Below are 25232 nucleotides of genomic sequence, written 5' to 3'. Positions count from 1 at the left end.
CAATGTATACATTGCTGTGTATATCCCCCCTTTTCTTACAAAAAATGAAAATATGCCAGATAGCTATAGATAGCTATATATAATATATAGCTATAATAAACTCAAAAGGCCAGGTTGATTTTGGTTTAAAATGTATGATGTCAAAGGGAAATGTGGAAGCAATATTGGGTATCCTGCCCACTGAGTTAAGCTGGAGAATGTAGGAACAGACCCTAAATTCTCCATCCCACTGAAAAATAACTCTTTGTGCTCAGTGACTACAGATGCAGCCATGCCCCTTTTCTATTTATGCTGATCAGTGGAGCTACATAAAAGCTTCCCCCCAGGTCTTCCCTGTGTCTCTCCTGTCCTCTGCCTCCCAGCACAGGATTCCTCTGGCAATGCTACCCAAAGAGTACTTACAGCAACTGCCTAAGTGTTATAAATGAAGTCTTACTCTAATCTGGGAAAACCCTGGGCAGGAACAGAGTTTCTGCCAATCTAGGATGCAGGTTTCTTGTCATGAAGGTGCCAGGGTGGATCATGGCAGAGTGAATAATTGGAGTCCAATTTGAAAATGATTCTGTCCAAAGAATAACATACTCTAACACATTTGTGTGTTCTAGGAAGCTGTTTTTTGCTCTCCATTTAAATTTGGAGTATTGCTGTATGCACTCCTCCTCAGCCAGTAAAAAATAAAGGTCTACCTTTCTTAGCTCTTACTCAGAGCTCTCATTTTAATGGGAAAAAGATCTATTGCAATCTGTTATGTTGATTAGATTTACTGTCAAGGCAACTAAAGTGCACAATTGTTTATTTGTTTGTTCTTTCAGTGTAAACATTGACTGGGTTGTTAGCTCTGTTTCTTATTAAGGTTTCCCAGCAGGTCCCTTTCTAAAACTCTGTTTTCCAAGTGTTTGCCAAATTTGAACCATCTGAGGTGCATTAACTAAGACAACATCTCACAAGATTTGGATGTTTCAAGAATATTGTTAGGAAGGAAAAAAAAAAAAGGAACAAAAGTGCTGGTGAAATCTGGCAAGTTCCTTTCCTAGCAGATCCATCAACCTCGTATTTCGGAACAGCAACTTGAAATTTGGCAGGGAGGCAGCCTTCCCTATCCCCGTGAAGGGGGATAGGGAAGGCCGTGCTGCAAGCCTCGAGGAGCTGCAGTGGCACATGGTGGGAGGCTCCTTCCATTCTAGCAGCTGAAAGCCCTGCGGGGCGGTGTGGCACGGCAGGCGCCTGTCTGTGGGTGAGCCGGTCCCGCCGGGGCGGTCCGGCCGGGCAGAGCGGGTCCGGACCGGGAGGAGCCCCGGGTCCGGCCGGGCAGAGCGGGTCCGGCCGGGCAGAGCGGGTCCGGCCGGGCAGAGCGGGTCCGGCCCGGGAGGAGCCCCGGGTCCGGCCGGGCAGAGCGGGTCCGGCCCGGGAGGAGCCCCGGGAGCGGCCCGGGAGTGGGCCGAGCCCCGGGGCCGCCCTCACACCGGGCACCGCTGAGGGCACCCGCGCAGCGAGCAGGGAGCTGGCTAATTAACATTCAAAGGTAACAAAGCCAAACTAGCGCAGGAAATAAAGAATGAGACTGGTACAAGGGAGCTGGTGAAACTGGAAGCGACTGGACAAGGAAATTATGTTCACCGTTGGTGGTTTAGATTTAATTAGCTGATTTCCCCCCCTCCAATTCCAATTCCCAGCACCTCCTGTCAGTTATAAAAACAAGTCCATTTGGTTCATTAAAAATGTGTGTTTCTGTACATTGAGGCATTTGGGAGTTCTTAGAATAAAAGATCATGGAGAATATATTTTGAATTTTTAATAATGAGATCCCTTTCAACATGTTCAGTGATGGACTGAAATCGTTCTAAAGTTGAAATTAAATGAGAAGGCAGGGGGGCTACAAATTGTATCCTACTTAGCTACCATTACTTCACTCAAGAAACATCTTTCAATTACTACAGTATTTCAGAAATTATGAATTCTATTTAGCGCAAGGCATGCATTGTCTTTATTTCTGAGAGGAATTTCTTTTTCTTTGATAAACACAGACTTTCCTGCCTTTCAGATATATGAAAAATAGGCTTTGATTTTCCTTGGGTTGCTCTGCAAAACACCTGCTTCTCAAACAAAAAGAAAGCCAGTTGAAATGCCACGTATTTAGTTTAAAATCATGCTACAGCATGTCATTCAGATTCACTAACTTCAGCCTGATTTAACAGTGCTTGAATAACATGAATTTCACTTCAACTTAATTAAACAGAGGCATAAGCATTTCAGGAATGATTTTGATGCAGTCTGGACACTTGAAGCCTCATTGTAATCTTACACACAAATGAGCATGCAAAATGTCACTTGAAAGGCAGAGATTCAGATACCTAAGTTGTAGAGGCAATTACCCATTTGTGTACATCAGTGCTGTGTTTAAGAATACAAAATATTTGTTTGTATTCACTGAAGACCCATTGGGAGAAAAGAGCTCTTCAAAGTCATTTTCAAGCCTTTATTTAAAATGCAGAACAATGAATTTAAAACTCAGGATTTTGAAATGCCGATAGCAGAAGATCAACATTTTCTATTAGTTAAATAGGACAATGGGAATCAGAAAATCAGAGTGCGGCATTGTGTATATGTTTGCATGATTAACTGATTTATTCAGTTTGAAATAAGGAGGGGGAAATAGTGTCAGATAATATGCCGAATTTCATTGTAAAGGAGTTTTTACCACATGATTTTCTAAGCTCGTGATGGCTCTTTAGATTCATTTTACTGCTGCCATTATTACAGCTAGAGGAGATAAAAATGAAGCATGTTTCTATTATAAATAGAGCTATTTTTGCAAATACAGTCCCCCCAGCCACACTTTCAGCTGCAGATGGGGAAGACGCAACATGATAGCACTGGGACAGTGACAAACTCTGTTATGTTACAGACATTTGAAAACTACACTGGCTTTTCCCACAAATTATCATGTAGCACTGCCTCTGTTACCTGGACCAGAAATATTTTGTTTCACTAGATCCCAATCTTGTAAGACAGCCCTGTCATTTTAATTTGTCACTCTTTTTATAGTGCATCGCACAGGAGTCTCGTTGCCCCAGCCGAGTGCCATAGGCTACTGCTCAGAAGAGAAACCTGTCATGGGGGATAGCAAAGGTAAATACCTCAAACCAGAAAGTTTATGGCTGGAATCACTACCCAGGGCTCCATGCCCACAGGCTTTGCAGGTGGTGTGATCACCTACAGCTGAATTGGAAAAATCCGTGATTCCAGCTGAGAGGCAGGCATATGTCTCTCACACCGTCCCCTGCCCCCACCCTGGTCCCTGTGCAGCCATGTCACCCACAGGAAGTAGCAGGAGGGGACTGAAGATGAAATTAAAGTATTGGTAGTCAAATAGCTCCAGGAACCCTGTAGTAGAGTTGACAGAAAACAAAAAAGTCTGGGAGAAAGAAAGAGACAGACTAGGGATGATCACACATCTCTGAAACAACCAAGTGATCCCAAATCACTGGTGGCAGAAGATCCAAGCCTTTCTTCAGAGAACGTGCAAGCACAAAATGAACACAACCATGGTTTTTTCAGGTTTTTTGGTATTACTCTTAACAATATGATGAACCTTCCTTGCAAACTGTGAAAGTTAAAGGGAGTCAAGAAAGCAAAACTTCATAGCATGTTTACTTCTTAAAATCTGAGAGGGTGAAACACAGATCTCCTTTCCCTGACGTGGATTTTTGGCTTACCCTTTGGTCCACCTCCACTGAAGCAATTAATCAAAATCAATGAGGCAGCAAACATCTGATATTAGCTGGCTTCAGACTGCAACATACTAACTGTCCTCAGGAATTCCATTTACCACACTGTGTAGGGCACACTGCGGGTTGTACTTCAGTACCTTTACTCCTGAACAGTATTTTGATGTATGTGTTATTGGTAAACTACTGATTAGAAAAAAGGAATAGCTTGTCCTTGCTTTTATTGGTTGGGATTTGTGGGATGTCTATGTAGCTATGCAGATGTAATGAAATTCAAGGTGATGTTATCAATTACTGTCTGTTCCAAGCCTTCCCTTACATTTTGTGAGAGGAGGGCCATCCTGTAAAAAGATGTAAATCAAAGAATCAGAGTGAAAACACCTCAAACTTCAGGATTAGTAAGTCTTTTAGTGTAAAAATTGTGAATTTACTGTGAACCATAAAAGAGACCTGAAATCTTAAGGTTACAAAACCAGACATATTCCAATAGATAAACCAAAGCACCATATCAAAGGCAATGGGTAACACAAACTTAGAAAGATGAAACTTAGAGGGAAAAGAGGTTCTATTTAGGAGACATTCCAAAAAACTGGAGACAGGATTTTCTGTGAATAATGTAAAAGAGCTATGCTAGTTAGGCATGACCATGTAATTGTGGGATTATTTGGCTTCATTTGACTAAAACTCTTCATAGCTAAAGTGTGCAGGTGGGATTTCTGCCTGCCTGTCTTCAAATCATCTTTCGTATGTCAGATGGTACTCTCAGAACAATGTAAGCAGAAGATAGCTACAAAATGCCCACACCTACAATGTCTTCAGCTGCCAGAGAGCTGATCCTGTCCTTCTGAGAAGGCCCACAACATGAGCACAGGCTGTTTTCTCTTTCCTGTTTGCAGGTGGTTTGGCTTTATTAGATATTCATCCCAGAAAAGAAAAGGGGGGAAAAAAGGAGGCATCAAACAATCAAAAGTCTTTATTTCTTCTCTGAAATTGATCCCTGGACTTTTGCTATAAGCTTTGTCCTCCAGAAGAGCCTTCACATCCATAGAGCAGTTAATAAGACCTGCCTGCTAATATGACTTCAAAGTTATTGAAGAGCATTTCTGTGCAAGGTGTTCAAGAGCCTGGTATAAGGATGACTCAGCAGTCTCCTTGCAGATTCCTAGGATCACTGTCCTTTTACAGCAACTTATTATGGAAAAGTTTCTGATATATACTGAATGCTTAGGAGTTTCCAGTATCCATTCAAAGCAATAATTTGGCAAATTTTGCCCAGCTATTATTTAAAGCATTAGAAAAACATGAAAATTAGTAAGGAACTGGTGAACTGCAAGTTTGGAAAGGGCTTAAGTAGATGCACTGGGATGGCATCTGGCTCCAATGCACCAGAAAGCAGGAGCTCCAAGAAGAGACTGAATGAAGCTGCCCAAGGGTTCAGAAGCTCATCCATCCTTCCAGTGTGTGCCACAGTGTCCACAGCATGCCATGGTGTCCACGGGGGCCACGGTGGGCCACGGACCACACGCAGCTCTGTGCACCTTCCTGAGCAGAACCCAGCCTGGATCCGCTCCTCCAGGACCTCCCCTGCACATTCCAGCTCTCTGGCATCCCTGTAACTGCATTATTGATGGAACCAATCTGAACTGCACCATTCCTCTGCCCTGAGTGCAGCACCTGCTGCCGACACCAGCTCTCAATTCTTTTGCAAATGCCTTCTCAGTGCTTGGAGAATTTTCTTCATCTGGCTTAGTTTGCTTTTTAACTCTGAGAGCAAGATCTAAAAGACAGAAAAGAATCTTCTTCTCTCAAAAGCATTGACTGAATCCCATCTCCCTTTCCCACAGATCCAGGCCCCTCTCCCATGCTGCTCTGTGGCCAGAGGGGTGCTGTGCTCCCTGCACCCGGCTCTCAGCAGCAGCCTGAGCAGGGCTGACTGCGACTAACACATCCCTCCTGAGTCATGTTCCTTCACACCCTGGGTATAAATATCCCTACCAGAGGTTTAATAACTTTTCTACTGGAGAGAAAGCAAAAGAAGTGCCCCAATTTTCATATCTATCATCCTTACCCAATGTCTGTCTGAAAAGCAGACCAAGAGGTGCCCTGAACACCTTCTGGGTTTCCATCTCCATTTGCCTCTCTTACATTTCGTGCTCTAAAATTATTAGGCATTGCTGCTGCTTTTTTTTCTTCTTTTTTTTTAGCTGAGAAGTATATTATATAACCATAATAAGCATGTTAAAATATTAAATGATTATGTTTGTTTGTACACCTATGAAACACTCTGTAATGGGATTAGGCTGAATCCCTAAAGAGTCATTAACTTGCATTATATTGAAATATTTATTATTGTGGCATATGTAATGGATAATATTTGTTTACATTTTTAATTACTCACATTTTCAGCCAAGAAAATCTCCAAGGATAATGTCTCATTTACAAGTGTCCTGGCAAAAGACAGCATAATGTAATCACACATTACCAACAATTCCATGACAACCATGCATTGGTTTAAATATGAATTTCAAGTAAAGACATAATTATGGTAAACAAAAAAATGATGACACCATGTATCTGTGTATAAAAAAAAAAAAAAGACAGAAAAACTTAAATTAAGCAAACTTTTCTCTAGCTGCTGTGGATATTGAGCTTGTTCCATGGCCCAGTAAAGTCAAAAGAAAAAAATTCCATTTTCATCCACAGTGTCCAAGCTCACACCACAAATAATGTACCAAGTTAGGGGTAATCTATACCTTCAAAATTTCCCAACGAATTGAGTCCTATGATTAGAGTGAGGAAAACATTATTTCTTTTTTCACAGAAGGAATAACTAAATAAAAGGAAAAAAAAATTAATTGAAATCCTTCAATTTTCAAAGTTTCCTCAGGAACTTGCAGTAAACTCTGCTTGGATGATAACCTCTCCTTATCAGAAGAAGCCAAGGGATGAGCTATATAAGCCCTGAGACTTAGATCAGCCATGATGGATTTTTGGTGAGATTCTCAGAAATATTCTTCACAGAGCTTTATGTCAGTTAGAAACTGACCCAGCAGTAGTGAATGACCCATTGTCTCAATCCTTGTCCACTGCAATTCCAATTTGTATAATTTCAATATTCTTCAAGCAGACTTTTTTTCTGTAGGAAAAAATACTTTGGTTTATTATATAGAAAATAATTATTTCTGTTTTTTATGGAGATCCATCAGTAGTGAAACAGAGAGTTTCTTCCTAAAATCAGTAAGGATATATGCATTTTAGTAGAAGCATCATGAGGAATAGAATTTTGAAATACATCCTGCAAGTGAGCTTCATTGCTTCTTGGTAATTCTTTCTAGACCTTGTAGGAGATTCAGTCCCATTTTTATTATTCTGCTGGAGGGGTGGTGCCACATGAAAATAAGACAATATCTTATTCTTAGTACTGTGTTAAACATGTGGCCATAAACAAGAAGGTAATCTATATATCTGACCTTTGCAAAGCTCTATTTGGGCAGTAGAACCCCTAAATTTTTCTTATGGCATCATCAGAAGTTAGAAAGTTTCAGCCTACCAAACAAAAAATTGGTAGCTGTTTACAATATTTTCAATTCTTCATGCAATAAAGATTTTCTGATTCCTCACAATGGCTTTCTTTGCAGCTAAACTGCATAATATTCGATTAAAAATGCTTTTGCTGTCCTTTAAACCTTCCATAGGTTGGCAGCCTTCTTTGCCAGTCCCATTTCAGTCTTTGGAACAGACTCCTCAGGGAAATGAATGAGTCACCATCCCATTTTTACTTCCTGTGGCAAAATGTACATTGTTATTCATCTGGACTACCAAACTAGTTATTTTTCTTATAGCTAGCATTTTTATAATGTATTTTTGGTCTTTACATAGGGATGTGGACCTGGGTAACTGAAATATCTTTGAAGGAAAACCTTTCTTCCTTAACTGGTTGCAGTTTTTGAAATAAAATAGCCCAGCAGAACAAAACACAAAGCATTGCTATCACTGTTTGAATAAAAAGATCCATGCACCAAGTTTGCATCACAGTGGCTGTAGTGGAAGGAGTATGTGCCATGCTGCTTAATATCTTTGAAACCATACTCATGCCTTTAAAAGAATGTGTAAATCTCTCTCTCTAATTAATTGTAACGGAGTTTAGTTTGCCCGTTGAGAGGAGCATAAACCCTTTAATTGCTACATTCTAGAAGTCTCTGAGTCCCCAGCCAGCGGTAACCATTTGATGTGTATCATGTCAAATGTGATGCTTCAAAATTAGTTTGATTAAAAATACGTAAAGTTAATGAATTGTCAAATGCCCAGTGTTCTTCAGAAGGCACAGATTTTAAAAGATGTCTATTTTAATCTTCATAATATAACTGTCTCTGGTATTTCTGTCATTTGGTAATGCTTCCAGACACATTCATGGTGGTCATCTTTGATCATATAAATTCAAGAGATTCCAAGGCTTTTTCTATTTGCATAAAAAACAAAGAAAGCATTGTCAGAAATCCCCAAATATGCATTTTGAATCAAGTTTCACCTAAGTGCTATACAAAGACTCAGTGTCTTGATGCTAATTTATTGAAAATGCCTTGGCCTTTAGGAATTTCCCATTGGCACTTAGTAGAGCTGAGCTCAAAGTGGCAATGGCAAAAAGCAGCCATCGGAACAGAGTTCATGCTGACATCTAAGCCCTAGTGCTCAAATTATGAGTGCCTTGAAACAAAATACTGTAGAAGGGAAAACAAAGCATAAATGCTTTAGGTGCCAAGATTTCGCTTGAAAGAGGTAGAGGGGAAAATAAGTTTGGGGTTGTTTTAGTGAAATCTAATGTACTAAAGACTTAGCACCAAAAAAGCATTTAACGATAGATGTAAAAGTTTTGATGTTTAATGCACAGCTCTGAAGTCAGTGTTTTATATGTATAATTTTTGCATATACATAACCATATTTAGATTTCGACATATGGTCTGTAAATAACATATGTAAGCTGGATCGTTGAGTGAGATGATTTTTTTCCTGCTGAATGTACGTGTTTATTTTATGAGCAGAGACGTGAAAAGTTCATTCATGTCAAAATGTGTTGCTAAGCATAAACATGCTGCTTCACTTTAGGCAGGATCAGGAAAGACCCTGGGTGTGTAATCTCTGAATTGACTCTATGCTGATGTTGCCCAGGTTTTGTATTACTAAACTATGGCTCACAACAACAACAAAAATTTAACCTTTAAATAGAGGCACCAAAATAATTTAAAACAGATTGGAGGGTTTAAAGGGCTCCAAGAATAAGCAGCTCATATTTCAGTTCCTCCCCTCTAGGGCCTACCTATTTGGTGTTCAGAGTTCATCTCATATTGCAGCTGCTTATGTGCACTTTTTCTGCAGTGCATGGATGAAATGTCCAAGGAAAAGAAATAAAAGCAACAAAAAACTAAAATATACAACATTAAAAATATCTTCCCTAAAACAATGGTTTGGCTGTTATTGGGCAGGGAATAGGACAAATCACCCAGAGGCTTTTAAGTAAGAGCAGGGGAAAGAAAAAACCCAGAAAAGGGTGAGAAAGTGCGGACATTTTAAAGGGACTTTTGGTTTCAGGGGACATTTTTTATTCAAAGTTCTTCCATGTTATGGAGCCCATTACATTTTTGTTGTTGTTGTTGTTCTTTTATTAAAAATTTCTTTGTAATTCATTTAGACTTTCTTGCCACTGGGCACAGACAGATAACAACAACAAACAATGGCACTCTGTATTTATCACTTTATTCTGTTTTACAGTGTATCTCTGATTATGGAAACAATACATTTTTTGCACCTTTCTTTGGTTACAATTTGTCAGGAGTACCCTTTATAAACAATATATTTTCCCATTTTAATAAAAGGCTAGAGCTGCACTAAATGCATAAGATGGGATTTGAAACAAAACCCCATCAGACTGCTAAAATAAGGTTACAAGGCCTTCATTTCTACCACACCATCTTATGAGTTAAAAAGCCTTCCAATTACAACATTTTCAAGTCCCACTTTTCAAATGTAAAAGCTATATATCTATTTAATTAATGAATGAATTTCACTCCTTTCACCAGAATGTCTTGCCATGCAGTCCTGCAACCAAAGTGATTGCTGTTGCAAACATCCCACTCACACCAAACAATTTGTACTAAATAAGCAGGACATTTTCTTCCTTACGTATAATCTATTCTGGTTTTCTGTAGCCTGTACTTATGCATATGTAAAGGTATTATTACGAAGGACCCAACATCCTTTGATGGCTGAGGAAAATCTGTCTCCTTTGAAGTCTAGGTGAATTTTCCTTTTCAGCTGCCGAGGGGGGAACCTCACCCCATCTGTCTAAGTCTCCCTAAGTAATTCACATGGCTTGGGTCCAAAAAGAGGTGAGCACTGTGTTCAACAGTGAATGGTAACCTCACTGGGCACTATAACTGGAACCAGTTGTAAATCCCCAAAGGTGATAGCAGGTATGGTTGTAGCTTCTCCAAAGGTCCTTTCCTTGAGCCTGCCTAGAGACCTCTGTATTTCTCTTCTGCTGTACTTCCCACACCCTTCTTTAAAGTAGGGAAGAATTTGCATTATCTGTGGGAACGATCCTTTGGACTCCTTTCAAGGCTAGCCCAACCAAGCATAGCTGTCTTTACTGAGGTGCCCAAGACCTGCCCTGTGGATTTAACAGTGATGGCACCAAGGACTTGCTTTCCTTTTCAGCTCTTCTACTCATTTCTTCAGAAATCTCTTCCTTCTGACTTGCATGAATAGAGTGAAACATACAGACTAGGAAAACTAATCTACTGTAGTAATGTTTTAATTAATAATTAGATACAGCTTGTTCTCTCAAGATGAAAATATTTCCATTATGACTGGATCTTTATTCTAGAGAATGACTAAAATATTGTGATCTGTGCTCTGAACCATCAAGAGAGTACAAAAATCAGGTGTTTAACCCAGTAAGTCTTCCAAGAAAGTAAAAGTGTATTTCTGCAGTGTGTCAGTGGAAAAGGAGTACAAATACTCGTGAACCACAATCAGGCCAGCTCAGTTGTTCTAGCTCCTCTTCCAGGGCCAGATATCTCCAGGTATCTCCAGATATCAAAACCAGCTTGCTTACATATTCCCCTGAAACTTGCATGTAGTGTGTCTAATATTTCCTAGATCATGTCAATGCTATGTCAGCTGTTGACAACTGACTTCAAATACGATTTGCTGCCATATGAAACTGGGATTTGCATCTGACTTTAAATTCAGTGCTAGTTTCAGAGGAGTATCATACAAGAGTCAGCTAATCTCATTTCACTTTCACAGTGTTTCTAGATATCTGACTGAAGATAAAAACACCCATGAAAGCAGCTGCAGAACTAAGCAATCACGATAGCACTAAACAAGTTTATTCTTGATCCACAATATCATTAGAAAATTCGGGGGATTAGTGTTCATTACATATGGTATATATTCGTCTTTATTTTCTACATACTTATCTGAAAGGTTAATGAAAATGCAGATGCAATGGTTCCTTTATATGGGTTTACCTTCCACGAGTGCCAGTTTTCAGACTAATTGATTATGTCAGAAGCTCTATAAATATCAATAGCATATGGAAAGGTTAAGCCGAGGTCTCCACATAACTGGATTCGTACTCTTTATTGATGGTACAACCATTATCCAACCATAATGGAAGTGCTTTGGGTGTGAAATAGAGTAGAACATTGGATAATTTCCACCAACAACTGACTGGGGGAATCAAACTGAGTGACTGACTTCTGCAAACTAATGAATAAATGTCTGATGTACAGTGTGTAAACTAAAACTAGAATTTAAAGAATCAAGAATAATGTAAAATTGAATGTATGTAATCATTGTTTTGCCAGTTGTAGTTAAATACTATTTAGGATGCTCTTCAATCTCCTCTGAAATAAAAAATAGGAGGTTGTGTTAGAATGACATCTTGCAAATAAGAGAAGACATTTGACAATGTTACTCAGTTTTCTCTAGCCAACCTAAATATACTTTCTAGCTTGGAAGAATATTGGGAGTCAGTTCTAAATCAGAATCTGATTGTGCTATCTTTTTTTCAGGATTTTAACAGCATTTTTTCAGAATGGCTTTATTGTTCTCTGTTAGTTTGTCTCCTTTATTTCCTCTGGTGGGGTTTTTTGGTCAATCCAGCTCCTAAGTGTCATTTCTCTGGTAGCTCTGGATAGCAAAGAGAGCCTGAAAGCAGTGTGGCATTGTGGCATTTCCACTGCCATCACTCCACCATAGATCTAGTCATAGTGCAGGAGAGGTATTGCAGCTTCACCAATTGTCACAAAGAAAGCTGGATTAGGTTATTAAAAGTCTGAGTAGTTACTGATGTATGTTCTACATGCTGTGGAACAACTGGGGAGGCATGTTCAGTCTGCCACGTGGAGCCATAACCTCATTTTCACGCTCAAAGCTAGATTGCACTTGGACTCTTCACCCACCACTCTGTTTTTTCCTCTTTCTGAAATGATCTCTCTGCCCAACAGGTTTTGTAGGAAGTGCCAAAACTGTGCTTCATTGCAGTTAATAATTTTAAAACTACAATGCAGTGCTTTGAATATGAAATCACTGTAAACATGCCCAAGTTCTCTCACTAGATGAAAAATGCAGCTAAAAACCCTGTATATTTCCACATCTGGACTGCTTATTTCAGTCAAAAGCGTGGGACAGTGGTTCAGCTGTTTGCATTAGAAATGAGAATAAATCCTCTTCTCTCATTAGTCAGTATATTTTCTTTTCATTGAAACATATATGGCACCAATTGCAATTCATTTAACTGTGTTTTTCTCTGATAATGAGTGTGCTTAGACCTCAGACTGTATCATTTTTCCATACAAGTTTCCCTTAAATTTAGTATATAGCAGCATTAGGAAATGCTGCCTTCTTTTGGTTTTGAAATATTGCTAGAGAGAATTTAGGGGAAAACTAGGTATAATCAATTCCATCTTTAACATCTGTTTCTAATTGCGTGAAGCTTCGTGTGCGAGTAAAATTCCCGTACTGGTGAAAGCAACAGCAAAATTCCTTTTGAGTTTATCCTAATTGATCAGGCTATTCCTGTAGAACCAGGCTTCTCCACCTTCTCTTGATCATGAGCCACACTCCACGTGATCTGACCCAAATCAGCGTGCAGGAAGATGTACTTCACCCTGACCCCTGATTCTCAAAAATCTACTGTGTCATCCAATTGATACAGAGTTTATCTGTCTTGGAGAGATTGGTTTCTCCTACAGTTGAGAAGTCACGAGTGACTTTATGCCAGATTTGCTTTTATCATTTGCTAAGCTTTGTCCACATCAGCCTTTGAGCTTTATCAGCTAAGCACCAATGAGGTGACCCTGGTTAGAGTGTTTGCATGAGCGGGACAAACTGCTGCACACTGTGATTTGTGCAGCCTGTTACCCTGTCTGGGTGGGAGGTGACCCACATCAGCTGGGAACAGCTTTGGGCACACAGCTGAGTGGAAGCAGTGATGGATGGACCAGTTCCAACTGGGGAAATGTGGGAACATCTCGATGAAATGCATGGCTACAGATGCTTCGACATTCCTTCTGCCCAATTTTTCATTGGCTCTTGATAACTGTTAAGGTGAGAATTTACAGTGGACACAGAGAGGTAAAAAAAAGAGAGCTGTCTTTCCTACTACTAGGAGTGAGGTGGGGGGAATATCTTTTAGCTTTTGACATGAATATAATATGATATTCGTGATGATTGTCATCCAGACCAGTCAAAAATGAAAGGTCAAATCCAATTCATTTTATTCATGTAAAGAACCCTACAAAGTCAGTTTGACTAATGTTCTTCAGGGAGAGAAATTTAGCTTTGAGCATTATCTGGAGCAAAAGGAAGTGTAAAGCCATCACTTTCTCAGAATTGCTGTTAAGGACACTAAAAAAAAGCTTTAAAAATGACTTTGAATTGCTTCAGCTAAAAAAGTGCTAGAGTTTGACTGAAGTAGCTAAAGAGTACATTAAGACCCAGATTTTCCTGAAGTCCAGCAAATACAATCCCAGTAGTAAGACTATGCACTCTCAAGGCCAATAGTATGATCCCATGTAGACTGGTGCTTCATCCACCCTCTAAATGGAAGAAAGCTGCTGAAAATTATCTCTGTCTAGGTCACAAAACTACACAAATTATCTCTAAACAAGAAGCATAAATAAAATGCTGGGGTTTAAAATGCACTGCGGTTTTCCATTGAGAAATGTGAAGGTCGTGGGAATAGTCATTCCTTTTTCAGATTTTGAAAATAACATAAAGCTATTGCTATGACATGAGTCACTTGATTTCTGAAAGCACCTCCAAATCCTCATAAATAGATAATACAGTGCCTATGTTGTTGTGAGAATGTCCCTGCTTATGAACTGTGCTTAAATTACCTTGTACTACCCCAATTAGATTCACAACATACCTATATTGTAAAAGGCTGTTTTCTCTCTCAATTAGCTGAAAAGGATTAGACACACTGATAGATAGTACTAAATGCTAATGGGTCAGATCCTAAAGCCATTACACTGTTTTCATGCTGCCTTCTGCTGGCATTGATTTCACTGGACTGCTGAGGAAAACCCGAATATGAACATCAGTATGCAGCTCAATATTTTATGGGTTTTCTCGTCTTGGCTTTTAAAAATATTCTCCCTCTGCTATTCTTTAGCCAGAAGAGTAAAAAGAGAGAGTTCCAGCCCTGACTTTAAAAAAAAAAAAAAAAACACAACCAAAAAAAAAAAAACAACCCCACACTGAATGACAGTACAGAGGCTTCAGGAAATCACAAGTTTATATGTGGGCTTTTTTATCATCTCTAATGGCAAAATTAAAATTAGTTCCCAATTAAAAGAGAAAAGCACAAGTACAATCTGAGAACAGAAGATAAAGGGTGCCATGAAGAGAAGATTATTAAGCAGCATAGTATAACAGGACCCCAGGTGCAGAAGGGCCTCATTATACTCACATTCTTGTGCTGCAACATACGGATGTACAGTAAACCAGGAAAAAAATATTCCAAAGGACAGTTTTAGACAGTGGCTACGTTTGAGATGAGTACATGTTTTTTGAAGACAGACCATAACAACTTGGTTTTTACTTCCAAAATACAGTGGCACATTAATTGCTTGATCAGCCAAATGAAACTAAATGTAATTAAGACTAGTGTGGGGTTAATTTGGTCCATAATTATGTTATATAAAGTAAATGAAAATTGTTTCCTTCCTAAATTGCAATTCATTACAATTACAGATATTAAAATAAGATACTATAAAATTACATGAAGCATGTACACATTAATAGCCATTAGTAATAGCTTGATATTTCTATCCAAGCAACAGTTTATTAGAATGCCAAAAGGTTATATTTGACAACTCACATGACTGATTTTTTTGCTCATCCTTTCTCCTCCTCGAAAAGATTCAGTCTTCTTACACACAGAACATATGCCATGTCATATTTGAGCATGTTAGGCATATTAGTTTTAGTCTAAGGTTTGTTTTAACAATATTGTTTACTGTTCATTAAAAAACTTCAGTTTGACAGCTGTATCTCTGGAACAATCCACAGCAGTCTTGGTAGAGAGGAGCTGCCTCTCCCAGCACAATACAGTGCTTTGTTTTGGGCACAAGAACTTCTTGGTAGTGGGCAAATGTAGACTCATCCTTTTGCTTTCCACTTAACTTAAACATAAATTTAAAGCTAAGCCCATGCTTAATGGTTTTGCTTTAGTAGCTTTTCACAGGGACTTGAGTATTTTGTAGAATTGGAGCCACTGGCTCTATACACTGAAATCAATGGCAATGGTCATGGTGTGCAGGGTCTGACCTGTACCTCTTATGAGACGAAATATCCCTAGGTATTTCTACAAAGAATTGTAAACTTCAGGGTATCACATTTTGACCACTCTTATGAATTGATTTCCTACTGTTTCTTTTTCTGAAATTTTTCCTTTCAGGGACAGAAAATGTCTAGCAACAACATTTTAATATCAGACAAAAAGAGTGACAAAGCAGCGCTTTTGAAATCCATGAGATTTTTGAGCTGGTGCTGAATGATAGACACTAGAAATATATGGGATAATTTAAGTTCTTGTGTACATCAGATAAAAAGCTACAGGCACAATAATAATTTTTAGAGGATACTCACTAAAATGAGAGGACAAACAGGAAAATGCAGGATGAATCTTGTTATTAGGGTCCTTCAAGTCCAACATGACCAAATTTAGTGTCAAAGACACAAAATCTCTAACTGCATTGCACAGCTGGGTATCACATTTAACCACAAGGATTAGGATGTAATCCTGTGATTTCTGAACATCCTGAATTTCTGAAGTACTTCGTACTTGCAGACTCAGGATTTTATGTTCCTTGAAAAGCGGTGAGAAAATAAGTTTTATTCAAATGATCTACAGTTGTTTTCTTCCTTACATGAAATAGTAAGACATCCTTTGTTAAAGGAAGAAACCACAACTATTGCAGTGCCTTGATTTCTTTCACAATTGTTTTGTATATACTGCTCCTAGATTTGCAAGCTTAAAGTAAAATGTATTTTTAAAATAAACTCACTATCTATCTTCTCTTTATAGCAATTCAGACTCAGGACATTTAGTTGCTAGAATCAGGTTATTTCCACTGACAGTAAATATATTTGTCTCTTAACCATTAATTCTGCTAATTGAGCATTTCATAAAAGTGGTTTATAAACTGATGATAAAAGATCAGCACCCTACTGTGTTGGTTATACCTGTACATAACATTAATACTCCTTTAATAAGCTGGCCAATAAAAACATTAGGTAGAATATCTTAATGATGATATCTTACTTTCAACAAACTGAGAGATATGTTTTGCAATATTTAATTGAGCAAAACTCCCAGTGGCTTCAGTGAAAGGTGTTCTTGATTAAGGACTACAGAATTTCACCTTAATAATATTTATCATTTATGCATGGAAATGTAGGGTGATAACAGTTATTAGCATTCCAGGTAAAGTAGCTCATGCAAATGATTCTGCTACTAAATAGTCAGCCACATTGTATTTAATACCCCCAAACAGTTATGTATATTTAACAGGGAAATGACAATAGGAAAAAACAGATTTAGTTCAGATGTGGAGCTGCTATGTAAACCAATTATCTATCCTGAGGGAAACAGCTCTGTCTACAACTACTTAGGCTCTAGGGCCTATTACAAATCCTGGAGTGGGCTGTTGTTTCTGTTCTCAAGGGGATCTACCACGTCATACTGGAAATAGTTGACAATAATTAGAAAGCCTGCTTCTGCCAGTACTGAGCACATTTTTAATACCTTTCTAAGTGTTATGGGAGATAATATATAAGGCTTTTAGAATTCCAGTCAGGCTAAGGTGAACCATGGAAAGGACAACTACACAATAGCCCCAAACTGGACTGTGACAGGCTAATTATTGTGGCTTCATTATAAAACCTCTTTTTGCATAGGTCACCTGGGAAGTGTAATTAAAAATGCATTATTGGTGTATATTTTTATTGAAGCAATTAAATTAAAAAGCAAAAAAAAAATTATTTGATGAGCAAATAATAATGTTGGTCAACAGCATTTATCCAAGAAAGAAAGAACAAGTTCGTGGTTCATTAGCAGTAAATGTGTTAACTGGAATGCCGTTTGAAAAATGAGCCATAGAACAGCTTTTAAATACTCAGATTAAAGGATTTATAATGTCAAGTTTAACACAGAAATTATAGATAGTATTACATTGCCATGAGTAACAGCACCTTTAATCTGACTTAGCAAAAGGATTTACTGCACATAGTATGATTTTCACAATTAGACAACCATAAATCTGTCTAGGTATCAATGTAGTATCAAACGTCTCTATCGGCCATATGACACATATGCACACCCAGCTGGATGTGCTCACATACATGTAGCAACATGTAGAACTGGATTCTGTAAAACTGTACAGTATCTGCTGCAGAAAAGCCCTTTAGCAATTCATGCCTCGAACAAACAGATCTCAGGAAGTCCACTCTAGCCAATCTTAGATTTTCCTGACATAGAGCCATAGGGATGCCCTGGAAGCATGAGGAGATGCAAGGGAATCCCCCCAGGAGCTTGGCAGGATCACCCTGCTGACAGCGTAATTTTCCTGGACAGCAGTGTGCAGTTATACACTGCTCAACAAAGTGTAGCTCTGCTTACACAAACCACCCATACAACACACAGAGTACAGCCAGCCCTTCCCAGAAAGGATTAGTTGATAGAGCACACACTTGATGGTTGTTCCTCATGGGAATAGATATGCCCTGAGCATACCGTGTTGGCTGTGCTGCTCAGAATCTCTGCAGGTAGTATAAGATGGGTGGTTTTACACTAGGCTCAGTTTGCAGACATTGAAGTTGTCAGCAGTTGCACAAAAGACATATTTGAGACTCTCACAGGCATGTTCAGTCTTTCTGTCTCAGAATCCATTTGGTGTTCCTCAATGCTGCTCACCCCAGCTGCACATGGAGTTTTGGGCATGCATGTACCAGAGACTTATCACAAGCACAATGATATTTTCTTTCTTTTATTCTTCTGGTAACAGCTAACTCCCTCCTTGCCTTTCGTTGTCAATAGCATTGTTCTGGCACTGCCAATAGGCTCACAGTTGTTTAAAATCTCCTGAGATAAGAATGTCTCCTCTTGTATATATTAAGGCTGTGTACCTCCAAGTTTTTACCCTTTATTCCATCTGTTATTTTTATTGTTGAGTCATTTCTATGACACTTTGCATCACAGATTTAATCCTGAATCATTCTCATAAACTGTAAAGTGATAACTCCTTACTTAACATTTTCCAGATAATTTATGAATACATTGAACAGCAGAATCCCAAGAGAGCTCTCCAGTGGAATTCTGTCAGTAATTGTCCTTCACTGTGAAAACTGACCACTTACTGTTTCCCTTTGTTTCCCTTCTTTTCACCAGTTGCTAATCCTGAGGAATACCTTCCATTTAGCCCGTGACTAATCTTCAAGTTTTTGTTTCTCTAAGAGTCTTTGGTGAGGGATTTTGTTAAAAGTCTGTTGGAAATCCAGTCACACTGTATCAACTGGCTGTGTTATCCATATACACACATTGATGTGATCTAACAACTATAAAAGATTTTGGGGCATGAATGCTGTACAAAAGTTAATCTTGACCTTCTTCCCATATGATACTGATGTTTTGTTACAGTCTCTACTTCTTTACCTGACACAGAAATAAATTTCCAGGCCTGCAATAGGAACTTTAGTGAAGATCAATGTTGCATTAATCACATTTTGTTTCTCTGCCTCTGTGGATGCTTTAAACCAAAGTACTATTACTGTTTGAGTTCACATATCAGTTCTCAGACAACTTGGGTAAATATCATCTCACCTTTGCAATTTCTTCTCATCTCCATCTGCTAAAATGTCCTAGCATTTTGTCTGTTGCACTGATACAAAAAATCTACAAAAAACTTCCCAGTTCCTTGCCTCTCCACACTAGCACTGGTGCAAGCTTTGTGATATGTTTTTTAGAGTAAAAATCAAAGTAGTGTTATTTTGGGTTTTGTTTTAAATTATTATTTGTTTCTAAGTTCCCTTTTTACATGATCTCTGTCCTTTTTATCTCTCTCCCTCAATTTTGATTTTATATCTGGTACAATAACCACTTCCCCGTGGCCTGGCAAAACTTTGATGATTTAAGGGTTACTGTAGCTTTGGGAATTAATTCAGCATTCCAGGAGGAGGCTGGTTATTAGTGATCCATGACTTATGTAGGCCAAGTTCCTTACTGAAAATATCCTTCCTTATGATCACAATATTTTTTTCTTTAGGTATATTTTACCCCACCCTAAATATTGTCATATTTTCATAATGTAAAACCTACAGGAAAGTAAAAAATCTACCAAAAAGGCCATTCTGTGCTCGGAACTGTAAATATGAATGTATTATGCAGTGACCCTCAAACCAGCAAGGCCTGATCCTGCTCCCAGTGCAGCTGAGGGAGTTTGCTGCAGGCTCTCTCCCTCAGAACAGGACCCCGTTACATCTGGGCACAGGAGCGTCCTCATCAATAAACAACAAGTGAATGTTCTGTTACTGCATTGATTTGAAGACTTTCTCAACAATAAGGAAGGATATCTAATGGTTATATACCTCTAAAAATAATATCTTCCAGACATTCCTTCCTCTCTTTCTCTCTACATGCTACATATGGATGGATGCATGAGTGTACTGAAATCAAATATAAGTTTCTGCCTTTTTTTATTATTTTCATTCTTAACATGAGAGCAGAACTTATGCCCCAATTCGAAACCTACAAATGCCTAAACCTAAAAATGAATTAAACACACATAAAGTTCTGTTGCTGGTCAGACCAAAACCCTAAGGGTTGCATTCTGTATTCAATTACACAAGTGTTACTCCCGTTGGAGTCAGGACTGGAGGGCAGAATTCAGCCTGAAATTGTAAACAAGAAAAATTTGAACTGAATCTGGTCTTTCCTTAATATGCACCAGTATGTACCAAGATACTGTTGAATATAAGGTCTCTTATTTGGGAAAAAGGGCAAGAAAAAAAAAATTCAGTGAGATACTGGAGAAAGATTTCTCTAGGATAAAATTTGATGTCTAGGTGCTCTGGCACAAAGAAAGTTTGTTAAAGTGAGGAAATCTGTGGGTTTAGACTCACAAATCAGCTTGTTTTGACTTATTCTTTTCTGCTCTGTCTTAGTAATTCATCTCTGCAGCCAAATCTCCTGTACTGGTCTGCAGTTTTCTCACCCTTCTCTGGGTGAGGAACCCTGACCAGCTCCATCCTTGACACCCAAAATAAGTGGGACAGCAACTGACAGTGATTTTCTTGCACTTTTTTCAAGGTTTGAGGGTTGTTTTTGCTTTCCTCATGGAAGCTGTGGCTTGGTTTTTTTTCTTAGTACTTTTTTCTCAGATGGCATCCTCTCTATGCTATAAGCCAGGCTTGTAATCTCACGAACCGCTTTACTTTTTGGTGAAGACCTTATCACATTGCTGAGTACAGCAGGAATTTGAGCAAAGGGTGCACAAAAAACATAGATGTGCCAGGAAGATTTGCATTTTCACAGTGCACCAAGTTGTGACTCTGCTCTTTGCACAGCTCTACAGCTTGGGAGTCTTCCTTGGTTAAATCAGCTCACAAGCTGGGAATCAACTACATGGCTCCAGAAAGAAGGTCCAAAACCAGAAGTAGAATGTGGTGTTTCAAAGAATTATGTACATGTAGCTAAGGTACAATTAAAATAGAGCAGAAATTATATGAGAAGCAGGGCCCAAGACAAGGCTGACATTCATTGAGTTGCCCCAGAGGATGCTGTACAGACAGTTGCCATTTCAGTGTGTGAGTGGTCTTCCTGTGGCATAGAATGGAGCCATTGTTGGTGGTGGCTGAAAAAAGTGCAGTGTGTGGGCATGACTTCCCAAAAGACAGAGCTGGGAAAAACAGGGACTTGCTAGAGAAGACTCTTCAAAGCACCTTTTCTAAACTGCTGATGAAGTCAGTGACTCTGGAAAAACTTCTTGTGAGTTGGGGCATAACGTATTTTTCCATCTTTTGCCATTTCACATGTGAACAGATGTAGCTGATAGAGTATTTCCAAACAGAATATTATGTGAAGCTTAGTAAAGATGTTAATAAAACTTGAGAATTTAGATGAAAATTATTATTTCAGCTTGTCTGTATGCACATTTGGAGCTGCAGTACAATTTATCTGTTTTTAAAAGCCAGATCTGTTAGAACCAAGATTTCTGATGGTCACCTCTGGCTCTCATGAAAGACATTTGAGAGACTGCAGTGTTTTGTACTGCCTGGTTTGCTTGGGTTTAGGATCCCTAACAGACAGCACCATCCTCTTTCCCAGTGGAACTTGACCTACTGGCCCAAATACCTCATCTGAGCTCAGCTGCTACAATATCTTAGAAATAAATAGGACCATTCTGGCCATCCAGTGATCCTAATCTGTGAAATCTTTATATACTCAGCTTCATTCTGACATTAGAGAGGGTCTGGCAACCATGCAAAAAAATCTTAGCTATCTCTAACCTGTGATAAAACTATAATAAATGTAGAAATTGATGAAATGAGGAACAAATGATTATGGGCATTGTTAGGCAATGCACAGGTTCAGGGAAGATGAACGTTTCTTTTTCAGAAGTTCTAAAACTACCCCTAAAAGTTTAACTGGCAACAAGCAAGAGCAGACTCTAGTTCTGAGCTTTTATTCCTGGAAATAAAACTGGAAGAAAAAAAATGCTTCAAATAAGAGGTGACTATAGAACTGCAAGTCAAGGGTTAATTTTTCTTTTCTTAGGTAAGCAGTAAAAGCTGACTTTTTCCATTCTGTGTTATCTGTGGCATTATATGTGGCAGCTGCAACCTATTTCTATTCCTAAATTTTGATCGTTTATTGCCATTGTGGGAGATGAAGGATTCGGTCCTTGGTCGAGAGTTCCAGGTGTCTGAGAGATTTGCAAGAACTGTGAAAAGGGGGAAAATGACACAAAGAATATGACATTTCTGGAAATATCATTTAGATTTTGGTCATCAGGGAACAGGAATGGGTGGTTCAGGCCACCTGCTGAACTGGCATTTCAGTGCTTGGGCAAGCAGAGAATAAAGCAGACAGGCTTGTCAGAGTCATGGGTTACATTATTGCTTTGAAGTGTGGAGCCATCCACCACTTCAACTTACAGGACTAAGTAGATGTTTAGTTCTCTCCCATTTACCTAAGCCATCTGTTTTCATTCTCAGTTATTTTCTCTTTTATTGCCAGCCCTGGAGAGCACAGACAGATTTTCGTATTTGAAATTTTGTGAAGTCACTCAGGGAAGTGCAGTGGATCCAGGGTGGAGGCTGAGCTGAGGTATTATCTTCCAGCTCCTGAATAAATTGGTCAATACTCGTGCAAGTTTATTCAAATACATTGGGTAGAGTCTCAGCTGCAGAACAAAGAGAAAAGTGATACAGAGATTAGAATTTCTCACTATGTCTACTTAATTTAACTATCTTTTCCACAAATCTTTTGCATTTTCTCTTTTCAAACTCACAATTATCCACATTTTAAGGCAAAATGCCATACTATAATTATCTATTCTATTGTCCTTCTTCTCCACATAAGTCAAAGAACATCCCTGAATTAATTCCTGTTTCTAGTCTTACAGCTATGGTTGAGCTGAATATACTTTGGAAAAATACCCAATCTTAACATTTTCTCGTGATGAAAAATACACTGCAATCCTGACTTGGTAGTTCACAATGCCTAATTACCCACAATATTAAAAATGCAAGCCTTACGTCTAGTCTGAATTATTCCCACTTCTGTTTCCAGGTGTTGGATCTTATATTTCTGCTAGACTGAACAACGGTGCATTCTTCAAAGTACTCTTCCCCATGTAGATAAGTACAGATTTGAGAAAACCTGCTCTTTTGACCTTCTTTCTGATGGGTTCAAAGTCTTACCTCTGCTGCTGGATAGCAATGCCTGGATTCAGATTTGAGCAAGCAGCTCAAACCAAGCTGGTGGTGCTGCACAAGGTCTTTCCTTGCCTCTGTCTCCCATTGCTCACCTCCATATTTCATTGTGGCAGCAGAGGCAAACACAAGCCTGCCAGCTGTCCAGCCATCCTTTCTCACACCGGGGATGTTTGCACAGAGACAGGCTTGTGTATAGACATGCTTCTGAAGGCAAGGGGGAAATAACTGTGCTGTTCATTCCTTGAAATGTGCATAAAATACAGCAAATTCCAGGCTCTAATTTAGCAGATGGCTTTATTAGCTAAGGTGACATGTCACAACTTTTTATCTCCACCTAGACTTTGGGCTTGTTCTTTTACAATCTTCTTCAGAGGAATATTGAGAGGGAAAAAATTGCAGTTATACAGTCAGCAGTGGTGAAACTCAAGAAGTTCAGATCTTCTAAATCACCACAAGAAGATTAGAGTAAGTAGTAGATTTATCCTAAAGTATCCACAGAAACTTAGTCAAAATATGGTGTTCAAAATATAGATGATCAAGACTCCATATTCAGATGTTAACTGATCAAGTTCATAACCCAACTTTACCACAGTTTTTAATATTTACAGTAATCTTTGAAACTTTTCTCTTTGTTTCCTGCCTCTTTTCTGAACCCTCTTGGATTTATTTGTAATATCTTCCTTAAAGTGTGGACTCTAACTAAAGATGCTCCAATATCAAGACACTATAACCCTCAAGTGTTTTGCCTTTTATTTCACTAAATCATACCTTTACTCACAGAAGCCACGATGCCTACTCAGAAGCAACACATATTCAGGTGCCTGTCAAGAGTGCTATTTCTTTTATTGGCAATACTGCCTGATAACTTACAATCTGGAATTTCTTTTTTTTTTTAATATGACGTATATTTTCCTTTAGATAAAGAGTCTTTTATCATTGGCATTGAAGCATGTGTTTGACTCTTCTAGCTCTCTATGCAGTGTAGATCCTTTTATATTAGTGATCTGCTTTTATCCTTATTTATCACTTTTCAGTCTTTCCTTTATATGAAAACTTAATCAGAATTGATATGATTAGATGATTTCTATGAGTTATTAATAAAAATACTACAAAGTTGGAAAAAATTCTAGTGAGATCCTAGTCAGTGATAATTTCCCACTTATAATTAGACTTCAAGAGCCATGAGCTGATGGTTAACTTACATAATATGTAAAACAGCTATTTTATACAGTTCTAGATCCCCAATTCAAATATTCAAAAAGCATATCAAATGCTCCATAGATCTTATTGTTGCAAAGCAAAATTTTATTTTCATCAGGTAGTTTGATAACATTTCTGTCAATAACTGCAGTTGATCAATACTCATTAAAATATCTTGTTTAATTCTTCAAAATAAGAAAAGGTTCACCCCCATTACTGCTTGATATAAGCAAGACTGTCACTTGCAGTATTTTGTGTATGGTTTTTCATCCTAGTAATGTCAAGAATTACTAGCGCTTACTTAAGTCTGAGCTAGGAATTATTGAGATCTGCAACCAGGCTGAGAAGAAGCTTCTAAATACTTGACTTGTTAAATACTTCCTAATAATCTGACTTTAAGGTTTTTATGGCTCACTCCAATATAGTCCAAGTAGTGTATCTTTTAAATAAAATTGCTTCATTTCTCACCCTTTGTTGAGATTTTCTTAGTGGCTTGAAGGTTGAGCTCTCAAGTGGAAGGGACAGGGGTGCAAGGGAATATTAGTGATAGCTGTGTATTTGCAGTAAAGACTATGCAGTGCAAGAATGCTCAGAGGAATGCATATTACTGGAGTGCATATGACTTTCTATATGTATCCATAACGTGATGATACACACAGGGGGAGAGTGTGTGCATGGGTTTGAGCAAGACCCAGCATGAGAGCAGTGCCAAAGACAGAGGCAAAGCACAGTACTGTCCTCAGCCAGGACAGAGGGGCTGGGCCACTCTGACAGTGAGGCTGTGTCTCTGGGGAGTGC

The sequence above is a fragment of the Prinia subflava genome, chromosome 6 (genome assembly GCF_021018805.1).
Source record: "Prinia subflava isolate CZ2003 ecotype Zambia chromosome 6, Cam_Psub_1.2, whole genome shotgun sequence".
Taxonomy (NCBI): Eukaryota; Metazoa; Chordata; class Aves; order Passeriformes; family Cisticolidae; genus Prinia; species Prinia subflava.
This window is presented reverse-complemented; position numbering follows the sequence as displayed.